At 36.6% G+C, this 12494-nt stretch overlaps 1 protein-coding gene across 8 annotated transcripts in view; it reads left to right on the top strand.

Moving 5' to 3' along the window:
* The window catches only part of LOC106174354 (brother of CDO), a 134603-nt gene that overhangs the window by 7297 nt on the left and 114812 nt on the right, over positions 1 to 12494 (top strand). For 7 of the 8 annotated variants that reach the window (XM_087018328.1, XM_087018330.1, XM_087018342.1 and 4 more), the window contains one exon: positions 4500 to 4588. The exons of the other annotated variant lie outside the window; for it this stretch is intronic. The gene's annotated coding sequence lies outside the window, so the exon portion shown is untranslated. The remainder of the gene's footprint in view (positions 1 to 4499; positions 4589 to 12494) is intronic. 8 annotated transcript variants of the gene reach the window in all.

The following is a 12494-nucleotide window of genomic DNA, read 5'->3' as shown; positions in this document are numbered from 1 at the left end:
GCACCAGCTTCACTGCTGCAGGCTAAAAATTTGAAAATTTATAAAACACCTTTCATGATTTTCAATTTACTTTAGCTCTACATCACAGGAAGAATATTTGTGGTTTTCGCTCACAGTAAAAAGAACAAGGTGGAAAGCGCGTCGGGGGACAAATTTTGTTTTCTTGACAGCATCACTGGGTGAAGCATGGAGGTGCCTTTTTCTTCCTCCATGGTCGACTGGCAATGTACATCCCCTTGGGGTGAAATTAGTGGCGTTACACAAGGAGTCACAAATACCCTTGGTGCTACAGTATTGTGCACATGGTTGGCAGTGGGGCAGAGGTCGGAAAAATAATCTTGGTGCCATTCAGGGATATTGGGGGGGAAATTGAAAGGGGAGTAAACTGGGGAGGGGGGTTCTGGCGGCTTCCTCTGTCTGGTGGAGGTGAGATTTTCTTCCAAAACTTTCTTTGTTCTATCATGTTTCAGAGTCAGATGGGAGTGGGGGGGGGGGGGGGGGGTCGACAGAGGGGGTATTGAGGCAGGTGTGTCTTTTTAGTTTTCGCCCAAAGTATGGCTTAAACTACAAAAATCAAGATATTATTATGGATATTATGGACAGGGAAATTGGACAGGACAAAGTGGATACTGCTCACTTGAGAGATTATGGCGATAAAAATATCTATTATATATAATTATTCTCATGATCAAGTCTAAAATCCATTTAAGATGTTCACTAGACTTTACAAAGGAACACTTTAAGAAGTTAACATATTATTAGTAAGCGTGTATTGTTAGAAAAAAAGACGTTTTATTTAGATTTATCTGAAGAACACATTGCTTTTATTTCAAATACATGTATATCTGTCTCTTCTTTATCCTCCATCCAAAAGAGAAAAACCACATTTTCTTATCCAGATGATGCATTTAGACTCACTGCCAGATGATATCAAATCTTCCAAACCTTACAATGAATAAAAATATCTTGATGGCACTGTTTATTATTCCATGAACAAAATCAAGTTATGTTTATTCAAGTAGGGATGAGTGAAAAATATAGAAGCATTGTACCATTTGTGGTCTCTGGCTTTAAGAGGTCCAGCTCATCTGCAAAACTAATCTCTTTAGAATTGTAGTTTAAGTATTTTTTCACCATGCCATTGTCACTGGAGTCTTGTGTATAGATAGTGGTGCAGAAATATTGACCCAGTGATGCGGAAATATCGTCCTGATACCATCGGGTTTCCTTTTCCTGTGGTCTTCACATGAAGAGGGTCAGTTGTGGGGCCAGTTGTAGGGTCAGCTCAGGCCTCCCTACCCTCCAGCTACCAGGGACCATAAAATGTCCAGTGTCTTATTGACATTATGTGGTTGACCTTTTGGGTATGGACAATGGAGTGGGGGGGGGGGGGGGGATAATTTTGGTCAGCACTGAAATGTGTGGTATAGTGAATAGTTTGTTGTTTAATCAATAGGTGGCATCGGTGAGCAATGTAATTCAAGAAGCACTGTGTCCCAAGTATTTAAAATGAGATGGTTTGCACATATTTTGTTGTTCTGTTGTGTTTAGTTGTGCTGACACATAGAACATTCTTGAGAAATGGTGTCTACTTGAAGAAATTAACTTGAAGCCCTAAAAAGTGTCTGGAGGCAACCTGTTGACTAAGTGAGCAGTGTTTTCTCAGCTGCTGGCTAATGTTCTGCTGGTTATGTACAATGGGACAAATTATCCTTTATGGTAGGGTGTAAATCTCATTATTTGCACTGATTAATTAGTGGTAACTCATCACCTAGACCACACATCCAGAGGTTGAGTTGAACATGAAAGTTGTGGTGAAAAATGCATGTAAAATGTGTAGGTTGCTTGACTCTGACCTTACAGGCAGCGAGAGCATGTCAATTTCTCAGAAGGGGTCCTTTTTCATTCTTTTTTTGTCTAATTTTTTTTGGGGTAAAAAATGCATCTTTCCAACAACTGAATAATACAATATTGCAATGGCTGATGTAGAAACTCAGCAGATTTGTCATTTTGTGTAATTACTGGTAGCAGATGTTAAGAAAGAAACTGAAACGTTCCACTTGTGTTGTATTGGTACAATATGGAAGGAAAAGGGGAAATGTTTCAAATTGAAATATTGGCAAATCCAAGACTTCAAGAGTTAAAAGGATGGGACTTTCTCTACTGGATATATATAAATATTAGAAATGACATAAACAATTAGATAAGTTTTGGAATTCTTTTGTTGTTAAGAGTATGCTTTTCTCTATTGTTGGAAGGGACGTTATTTACATACGCCATTTTGCCGAAATAGGTGATGTCTGTGGGTTAGACTTTTAATTTTCTGCTGTTATTCTTATATTGTGGAATTTCTTGCTACATGTCAAAAAAAAAAAAAAAAAAAAAAAAAAAAAAAAAAAAAAAATTGCAGAGTCCCTGAAGACCATAATCTGAGAACTTTCAGAAAATTAACCATTTAAAATATTGAACAGGAATAGCGTCACAACTAAGTTAATAAAACACAATGCTGTGGTATAACTCGGTGGTTATTGGAGTATTATTTAAGGCCCTTTAATCCACAGCCTAAGCACCGGAAGAGACAATTAGGTGTGGAAAATGTCACAGTTCATGGCAGTCGTGTAATGTGCTGTCGAACATTCACTAATGTCCATTAACTTTTAAAACAATCTCTTTTGAAGTCTCAAAAGAAAAACAATTCTATCATTACCAAGGGGATGTTATGTACAGTGCGAAACAGTTGTCGCAGAAATGAATTACTGAAAGTGAACGGTGACAACGCCCCACCTTGGAGTGAGTGCAGAAAAACAACAAAAAAGATTCAGACATGGTTTAAGTAAAATGGTCTCCTGAAATGGTGCGCTTCATCCAGTGACAAGCAGGAGGTGGACCGCCATTTGTTCTCTAAATCATCTGCCTACTTCAACACTGCTGTGGCTTAAGAGGGTCTGTTCACAAACTGATGAATCTAAACCGGTCTTTGAAACAGCATTTTGTCAGATTTTTGTTGAGCTCCTCTTGTTCCGCACTCATTTCAGTTGCATGTAACATTGTTGTGTCTGTAGATAGAAGCTGGTTATTACCTCAGCATTTACTATTATGTATTTTAAGTCTCATGTCAGAACAGTCTGGTGTAAGTGTGATTGTAGTATTATATTATTGCAATCAACTCATCTCTGCACAGCATCAGTCCAGTGAGTTTCTTTGCTTCATATTCAGCCCATGTGACAGGAATGGTAATCCACTAGGAACCGTAGCCCGTTCCCCTTACATTGTACAGGTGACATTCGTCCAAGATACAAATCCCAATACTCTGATGAACCCTAACCTGTACTAATCATATATGGTACCCCAGACTTCCATTCTTAGGACAACCATTTTTGTCACACTGGCAGTGTTTTGCTGGTGTGAGATGAAATCAAAGTATGCGTGTGTGGCCACATTTAGAACAGTTGACTAACAAGTCCGAGGGTCAAATATGGCTAACCCACTTGAATACTTCTCTACGGGGAATCTTTTCAGTGTCTATTAGCAGATTGGACAACAAGCTTTTTAGTCGGTTGCCATATTTGACCCACAGCCTAGTTATTACACTGTTCTGAATACGGCCTATGGTTCTAAGGAATGGACCGAGTGATGCACGTGTGAACGCTGCCATAGAAGATTGCTCAGAGAGCAGCACAGGCCGTGATTTATGCCCACAGAGGTTTGTAGAGTATGCAAAGTACAAGACATTTAGCCATGTAGTTATGGATATGAGGGTACTAAATCATGTGGTTCAAAGAAGATTAACTTTTTTCCCCTGCTATTTTTTTGTCCCGACTGTTTTGGGGAGGTATTTCAATAGGAGAGGGCTTGCCATTTGTCTTCCCATTTGCCATTTGTTTCAATTTTTAAGCTGTGTTACATTCAGACTTGGGATATTAGACTTAACTTAGTAAGTCATTAGAAACATATGAATACTAAAAAAACATGAAAGGAAGATGATGTGGCATTTTAGAAATTTACAAAGGAAGGAAGGAATTACTTCTGTTTTATAATATATCAGTGGTGCAAAATAAGAACATTGATCATACTGAGAAAATGCATCCCAAGTAAGTCAAAAAGTCAGTAAATAGATAAATAACTGAATGAATAAATAGATCAGTTAATAAATCAATGAATAATATGAATTGGCTGATGAATAATAAAATTAACAAATTAAAAAATAGGTCAATGAATATCATTTAATTTAGAAAATAAAAAAATGAAGGATGAGAACAGAAATTGCTCATTGACTCGATTCTGGTAACATACTCTACTGATATCAGTCATAGTCTGTAGGTTAAATTTTCCTCAGTTGAAGATTTACTCCAGCCAGCTAATTGGTCCTACCAAGCCAACTTTGCACCATTGGTTTGTTTTATTGCCAACAGGTGTCAGCACCATTTGGGAGTCAACAGCTTCCTCCAAGTTTTGTTTATTATCAGGCAGAGAGCTGTGACAAATCACTTCTGTTTCAGACTGCTGCTTGAAGAAGTTTGTTCAGACTACCTAGAAGAAGACCCGCCTCTCTAGACTGAACAGTGAAGAGAAGTGTGTGAGTTTAAAGGTAAATATATCTTCACAGCTTACGATAATTTACCAATGCCTAAGAAATGTTGAATACAGTGCATGTTGTTTTTGATTTAATTTTCAAGTAAGTTTATTAACTACATATGTTTATTCTAATATTCTTTTATCAGTAGATAAATAAGGGAAGAAATCAAGTTATTCATGACTTCAAATATTGCATGGAGAACTCACAATCAAATCTAAGGATGTAGTGATGTAGTGGACAAAATAACAGAAGGAATAACATTGTTTTTCTGGTTTTTATAAATGGAAAAAAGTAAGAACGGGTATAGCTTGAATTTGATTTCCAAAAGTTTTCAGTTTTTGACCAAAACAGACAATTTAACGTAGCATCGCCTTGATGAAATAATATATTTGAAAAATGATAAATTAAGTTGTAAGTTGTTCGTTCATATTTTTGTCAGTGTCATGAAATTAGTATAATAAGTCCTGGGGTAGCGCTGGCAATTTTTTTCTCTCAGCCAAATCACTACTTTTTCATCACTTATTACTCCAAACAGTTTAAATTTGACTAAAACAAGTCAAATCAACCATTTTTTGTTTAGCCGACTTATGTCAGATTTAGCATTTGGCTAAATTGGCGAGTGTTAGTGCTACCCCAGTAGTTATACTGATATGCGATTGGTACGAACAAGCACTCGCATGTTGATTATTTCAAAATCTCAAATTATCATTCTGTTGACTATGAGCCAGTGTAAAAGATCTAGTTTGCCAACAGATACAACAATACTGGTAAGAGGATCGGCAGGTTTCTTGCATATAATTAACTTGTCATGAGCGTTTACGGACAACACGAGGGGGAAGCCATGTTGTCAATTCTGTGTGCTATTTTTTTAGTTTACGGTAACCTCATTATTTTGACTTCTCGTTGTTTTTGGTCGATCTTCCCGGTGTCATGTGTGAGGAGCTAGCAGCGGGTTACAGTGTTAGTTGTCTAACCTTAGTTATCTTCAGCCAGGAGAAATAACAAGGGAATTTGCTCTTTCACAAATCTGATTTAAACTAAAACACGTCACAGTGTCATTTAAAATAGTAAAATGCTTAGCTATTATATAAACGTAAGAATGAGTTTGCTAATAAACTGATTCTGCTGATTGGATGGAGCGAGCTTGAATTGTTTAGAATAAAAATAAGAAAATTTTCACTTTGGACCATTTTTTAATGATAAAAGAATATAATGACATAGCACCTGTATATTTTTCATTGCCCCAATATTTAATGGTCATTTTTACATTATAATTGGTGAAACAAAACCCAAGCAATTTCAGAACGTTTTCAAAAATTAATATTTATTTAGTTGAAAAACCAATACAGAAAATTTTATAAGCTTTGCTAACTTTCAGAGTTATTATTTAGTGTAAAAAAAAAAATTAAGGTATTGGCAAACAATTTGACAATTTTTTCTTTCAGCTAAATAAGCATTTCAGTGTTTTATTTATAACTGAAGAACAACCCAAACTTCACCTGTATAACCAATTGACGTTCTAACTCCCATTTTAACCAGATCATTTTTCAAACCCAGTTCAAGACGTTATCAATAAAATTAGTCAGCTGAATGTCTAAACCCATTGGTTTTATTGGCTCGTGTCGTCTCCGCTTTCAGTTCTTTAAGGTATTATAAACTTCCAGAAGAGGCTTAGGTAGGTTGTGAGAGGAATTATCAAGGTGTTGGAAAACAACTGCGCTAAAATAACAGTTAAACACCTTTTGAATTTGATCTATTAGCGCGAGTATTTCTGGAGGACGGTGGGATAAAAGTTGAGAGACGTGGAATTGGATTATGCAACTTGGAACCTAAACATTTACCTTGTTTATGACTGAAAATGTTTCATATTTACAAAGACGGAAAGTAAATAAAAGATATCTGATGTTACATAAGGAATATAATGAAAATGAAAAAAAAAATCAAATATGGAAAACAAGAAAAGTCTTAAGAAAATTTCTGGTAGGATGCTCTATTCTTTTCTACTTGGCAGGGTAATTTTTTTTCTCCTAATCTTTTTCCACCATCCGTCAGTTAGTTCTAATCTAATATACCCTATCTAATTGCTGCAAAAACATTTATGCACCTCAGCAAATATCATATATGTACAGGGCACCAAGGGGACATGTGGGAATGGTTGTTTAGTTATCTAAGAGAATTGAGGAAAGAAGAAGCACTGGTGTTGGAAAGAAAAAAGTCTCGAACCATTTCTTGCCAAAATTTTATTTCTGTAAAAGTTGGCAGTGTTTTCTGAAGCAAAAAAAAAAAAAAAAGGATTTGGTCTTTCTCTCAAATTTGTTTTTTAAAACTTATGTTTGTCTTTTGTTTCAGAAATATCATTCTAATTTTCCTATGACTTAATGACTTATTTAAATTTTTTTCAATTTACGAAACATTAAATGTTTGATCTTCCCTCAGAAGTGAATGTATACAAGTCTTTACAGTTATAATGGGTCGCTAATGAACAGCTTGTTTTCACATTTTCATTTCGGGACAACTATTAAGAGCAACATGCATGTCAGACTGCAGCTTACAAAAAAAAAAAAAAAAAAAGATTGGGAAAAAACATCAAAAACAAAACAGCTGTAACATTTTCAAATTAGCAATATCATTAACTATGGCAAGTTAGGTGCTCACCCGTTGCCAGTGAAATTGGTAATTATGATACTCCAGCGAGATGTATGGAAACTTTGGCAGCCAGTGCTGTCAGGTTTAGTCTTCTAGCCACCAAGTGGTCTGTGATAAGATCCCTTCGTTAACCTTTTTTATCATGGCAAATTCACCTCTAGGGAAAATGGCAGGTTTTCTGTGAATACCACTTATTTTCGCTGCTTGTTACTTAGGATTTGGAAGGGATTGAAAGTGACAACTGGGTTCTAAAATTAACATTGTTCAAGGCAGTTTGTTTGCATTGATTGCTGGTTCCTAAAGGAGAAATATCCAGTGACAGATACGGAGGCAGGGTTTGTTTGGGAATAGGCCTCAATGAGAACAGACATGTTTTGCCATTTTAGTGATTAAAAAAGAAGAAAAAAAATGCCAACAACAACAGAGGACAATATAAGAAGTAGAACATTTTTTGAGTAGTGTAATGAGCAATTAGTTTGTTTTTTACTCCAGAAGTTGAAAGTATTGTAATGCTGTATGTAAAGATCGAAAAGAAGAACTGTACATTAGTGATCAGTGACACTAAACATTGTTACATACTATTAGAAATATTTCTGAAATAAGGTTTGATATCTTGTTGTTTTTGTTTTTCTTTCTAAAGCATATCAGGTTGGTATTGGCGAAGCAGAAGCATAAGAGCTTCAGAAGGCTGATTTTACTTATTGGTTCAAGTTCAGTTTTTCTGTAAACCAGATCTAAACCAGGAAAGTACCTGGTTTTGAAAGATCGGATATTTATATATGTGTAGTTTACATATCTGGTTTTGAAATCAGGGTGAACTATACACTACTGTGATCTAAAGTCATGAATATGACATCTGCCTAAAATGTTTTATAGAGAGGGTGAGAAAGTTTTTCATTTGATCTCACAGAAATAGGGGTATGGTGTGCAAAGAGTAACTGTTCCTACTGTTCTGGTAAAATCATGTAAGGACTGATCTTGTTTCCTAGCCATGTGTTATTTTAACAAGTGCTGTGCTGCATTTACACTTACAACACCATAGATGGATCAAGTTGGGTCCATTTTTGTGAGAAAGCAATAATTCAGATTTTTAAAAACTCTTTTAACCACAAGTTGGAAGTGCGACTGTTCTTGCTTCTTCTCTGTGAAATATGACTTTCTTCTCAGAACCGTGCAATAATAGCCTGCAAAATGGAATCAGCGTCTTCGTAGCATCCCAGGTGTAAGGGGGCTTAGGACTGTGATTTATTGTGTAAACGGTCGAAGTGTGCTAAGTTTTTAAAAGGTTTCTGAATACTGCTCTGGTTCTGAAATTATTGAAAGTTTCCTGAAATGAGTTTAACTGCTGGTTGTGAAATGTGTAAAAATGAGGAGAAGTGTTAGTCATGAGCATGAAGGAAGAAGCCATTTTCTTTTAGCACTTACAAAATGATTAGCCTTTTGAGATTTTTTGAAATCCTCCTTGACTTTTTTCTTTCATTTTCTCATTTTGCGTCACACTTGCCTTACCAATTGCCAAGTTTGGTTCATGGTCACATTTTCCAATCCTTTGTTGTTTTTTTTTAAACACTTCAGTTTTGATTATATTTTTGTGTTTGTTTTTAAAACCATTGCATTGTTTATTCGTTCTTTTTAACTGTGTATCTGTATCCTTGATTGTTCTGAAAAATAAAGATTTGCAATGTCCTGACCCCATCGTCTTGTTGGGATGCAGTAAAGTGTTCCATTATAGCACGTTCAGAACAGCAGACTAAGGCCGCATTCTCAACGAATTGAGCCAGGCTTTACAAATCCTGAGAACTAAAAATGGCGGACGTACATGAAAGAAAAACCGCCTAATCTTTTAATAGTCTCTCCGCCTCTCACACGCCTCCCCACACATCGTCCCTGCGGGGTACAGTAATGGATCTTGGGATTAAATATGGCCGACCCACTTGAATGCTTGTTGCTTAATACCCGCAGAGAATCTATTCAGTGTCTAATAGAGAAATAAGTGGAAAGTTTTTAGGTGGGTCGCCATATTTGATCCCTAGATCTGTTAGTCTGCTGTTCTGTATGCACTCTTAGACCCCATTCCCAGAGATTAGATCAATCCAAACTAGATTGACCTAATTCCCTGGGGGTTCACGCTTAATAGCTTATCAGCCAAGCGGTCAGCCAAAGTGAATTACCCCCTTACAGCTTGTAGTAGGCGGGGCAGACGCTTAAGCCGGATTATCTGACAGTAATCTAGTGAGACTCCCCACGGGGATAGATAGATCTAAAATCTATGGGAATACGCCCTTAGATTTGGAGAACAGTAAGAAAGGGTAAGAGTTGGCAATGTTTCTCTTTAAGCGCGTGTTAAGCTGTGTTGTTTATTCAGTTTTAGGGGAATCCTCCCTATTGATGTCTGGTAGCCTTGGTATTGTTATTAAAACAATGAAACTCTCCTATCTGTCAACAGTCATTGCAGAAGATTTGCAGTGATTTGATGGAGAGATAAAAGGAAAATTGAACAACAATGAAATGACGATATTTCCAGCTTTTATGTTTCCTCTTTGGAGTATAAGAGTCCAAATGGAAATTTGTCAAGTTGAAACAGATTTTTATTGAAAAATAAATATTGAATCTGTGAATTATACTGGTATTTATATAGTGACTGAAGACTGCTGTCTTACTTAAACAATTGTAATTCATTCCAAGAACAGCCATTTAAAATTTTGTCTTCGGCATGCTTGCTGCCTGCAGTTCTTTTGGGGCAATAATAGCACAATAGCAGCTTGAATTTTATGTAGAAAGAAAATTGCAATTGTAAATGCTTTTGAAGTAGATGCTAAAGTGGCTTGGCATACAAATCTAAAAAAACTCCCGCCTTTTTTTTTTTTTTTTTTTTTTTTTGAAAGATGTAGTAAATTGGATTAGTGAAAATTGACATATGACTCTGCCCCTTGGGTTATTAGGAAAATCAAGACATGATTTTCTTCCCTGTGGCTAGTGGCTGCTCCTCAGAAGTGGAAAGATAAAATACCTGAAACATTTGAGATGTTCAGAAGAAACTTTGAGCAAGTGTTTTATATAGCTAAGGAAGCAAACGAGAGAGAGAGAGAGAGAGAAAGAGAGAGAGAGAGAGGGAGTAAAGTGTTAAGTGCATTGGTAATTCATTATATTTTAGACAAATTAAAAAAAAAATCTTGCTCTTTTTGTATAATTTGAATATATACATAAAGAAAATGGAAAGTAGGGGAAACTAAAATACTTTTCTTAACACAACCCCACCCTGCTGAACAAGGGCAAGGGTATTTTACACACCCGAAGGATCTGATTTCTTGAGAGTAAGGCAATCGCAAACATTTGTAACCTTTCTAGGCCTATGTCAGCAATCAATTGTGATGGGCAGGACTCTGTAAAAATATTTGGATAAAACGGGGCCTGCAGCCACTTGGGCCAAATTACAGCCAGGCTGTGGCTAATCAGGAGTTGCTAGCGCCATGGAAACTGAAACCAGGTTGCCATAGTTACCAAGCTGGGCACAATTTTGTATCAGCGATAAGCTGCTGGCTTTCTCCGAGTCAAATCATCAAAACTGACAAGGCGCAAAGGTGCGAAGCATAAAGTCTTCATTCCTCGGTTGATTCAAAAAATGTGGTTACCATGGCAACCTGTCAGACAGTAGTTGAAATGCCTTTTGGATTGGTTGGTGGTGTGATGTGAGTGCCGCAGTTTCAACATTGGGATCGTGTTTGCAGTTCTAAAGTACCTAAAAGAGTAAGTATATTGACTGTATAGATTATATCTCGTAAAGAAGAACAACTGTTAGAGTTCTCCTCTGTGGCAGATTTGGAAAGATTTAGTAGGTGTGCTGATAGTTTGTTTTCAGTAAACCTTTTTTTAGATGCTGTTTTCATTGATTTAGTATATATGCCAAAGTAGTGTAACATTAGTAACATTTGAAAAGGGAGAGAACTGATCCCTTTTGTGAAACTTAGTGTATAGCATGAATTGGCAGAGAGTTTTGTACCAAGTCTTATAGGAAGAAAAATATGTCAAATTCCTTTGTCGACTCCATTTCACTGCTATAAGCTGTTAAGTATTTTTATCATTTGAAATATTTTGTTGACAGAGTTTTAGTTACGCATTCTGAACAAAAGTGTGGAGACGCCAGTTTGAACAGCATTTTTACTCAAATTTAAGCTGTATCGAACAATGTATTTCAATCCCTGAATGGTATTGGAACTACTCTATAGAGACAGTTCATTATAAGTTAGCAATGAAATCTTGACATGGTAATTAAGCAGTGTAAAAAATTGAATGCAAAAAAAAAAAAAAAAAAAAAAAACTCACCCTTAACTTTGCTCAAAATATCAGTAATGGAATTATTGCAATATTTTAAAAGATTAACTCTATTCATCATAGGATTGGGGATACATTGGATATGGTTTATTCTTGTTTTGTTGTCATTTTCTATTGGCAAAGCTTCATTCTAATTTGTTAAAATATTAAAAAAAAACATCAGGGGCCGGTTTCACAAAGCAGTAGTTAGTTAGCGATCGGTAGTTAGCCTCTCGCTAGTTAGAGTGCCGTTTCACGAAGCAGTCGCTAGTTCTCTCGCTCGTTATTGTCTCGTTGTTACCATGGATATTTAACGACTGGTCAGACCAGTCGCTAACTCTAGAGTTTCATCGTACGCATGCGTAATGAGCGAAATAAAAAGGTTGCTTAGTTACCGTTGTCTGTCGTTTGTCTTTGTATCCAATATGGCGGCTACCTTTCTTGCTAACCGTACCGCCAGACGGCAACGTAGACTACGACGTTTTCATGAAAGGCAGAATCTATTAGAATATACACACGATGATGCAATTTACGAGAGGTTGCGCCTAGCTGTGACAAAAAGAGCGGCAAAAAGGTGGTAGAAATTCTTTACGACGACCTCCAAGCAGACGTTCTTATGCATTTCCAGCCACCAAAAATTGGAGAGTTAGTGCTTTCGTGACACTTTTACGCAAGAGTTCCACTTCCGGCAGACGGTTTCGAGACTACGGTGAGTAACGAGAGAACTAGCGACCGAACTTTACGACTGAACTTAGCGATAAGTTAACTACTGCTTCGTGAAACACCCCTTGAAAATCGCTAAGTTTGCTCGTTAGCGAGGTAGTTCAGTAGTTAGTTGTTCTAACTAACTACTGCTTTGTGAAACCGGCCCCAGGTTGGCTAACATTGTTCTACTTTGATCACAGTGCATGTTGTCTTTTCATGAGGGAGAAAGAGGGGAAGATTTTGTTTTGAAATACTG

Source organism: Lingula anatina, chromosome 7 (genome assembly GCF_051362555.1).
Source record: "Lingula anatina isolate TDL-2025a chromosome 7, LinAna3.0, whole genome shotgun sequence".
Classification (NCBI taxonomy): domain Eukaryota; kingdom Metazoa; phylum Brachiopoda; class Lingulata; order Lingulida; family Lingulidae; genus Lingula; species Lingula anatina.
This window is presented reverse-complemented; position numbering and strand designations above follow the sequence as displayed.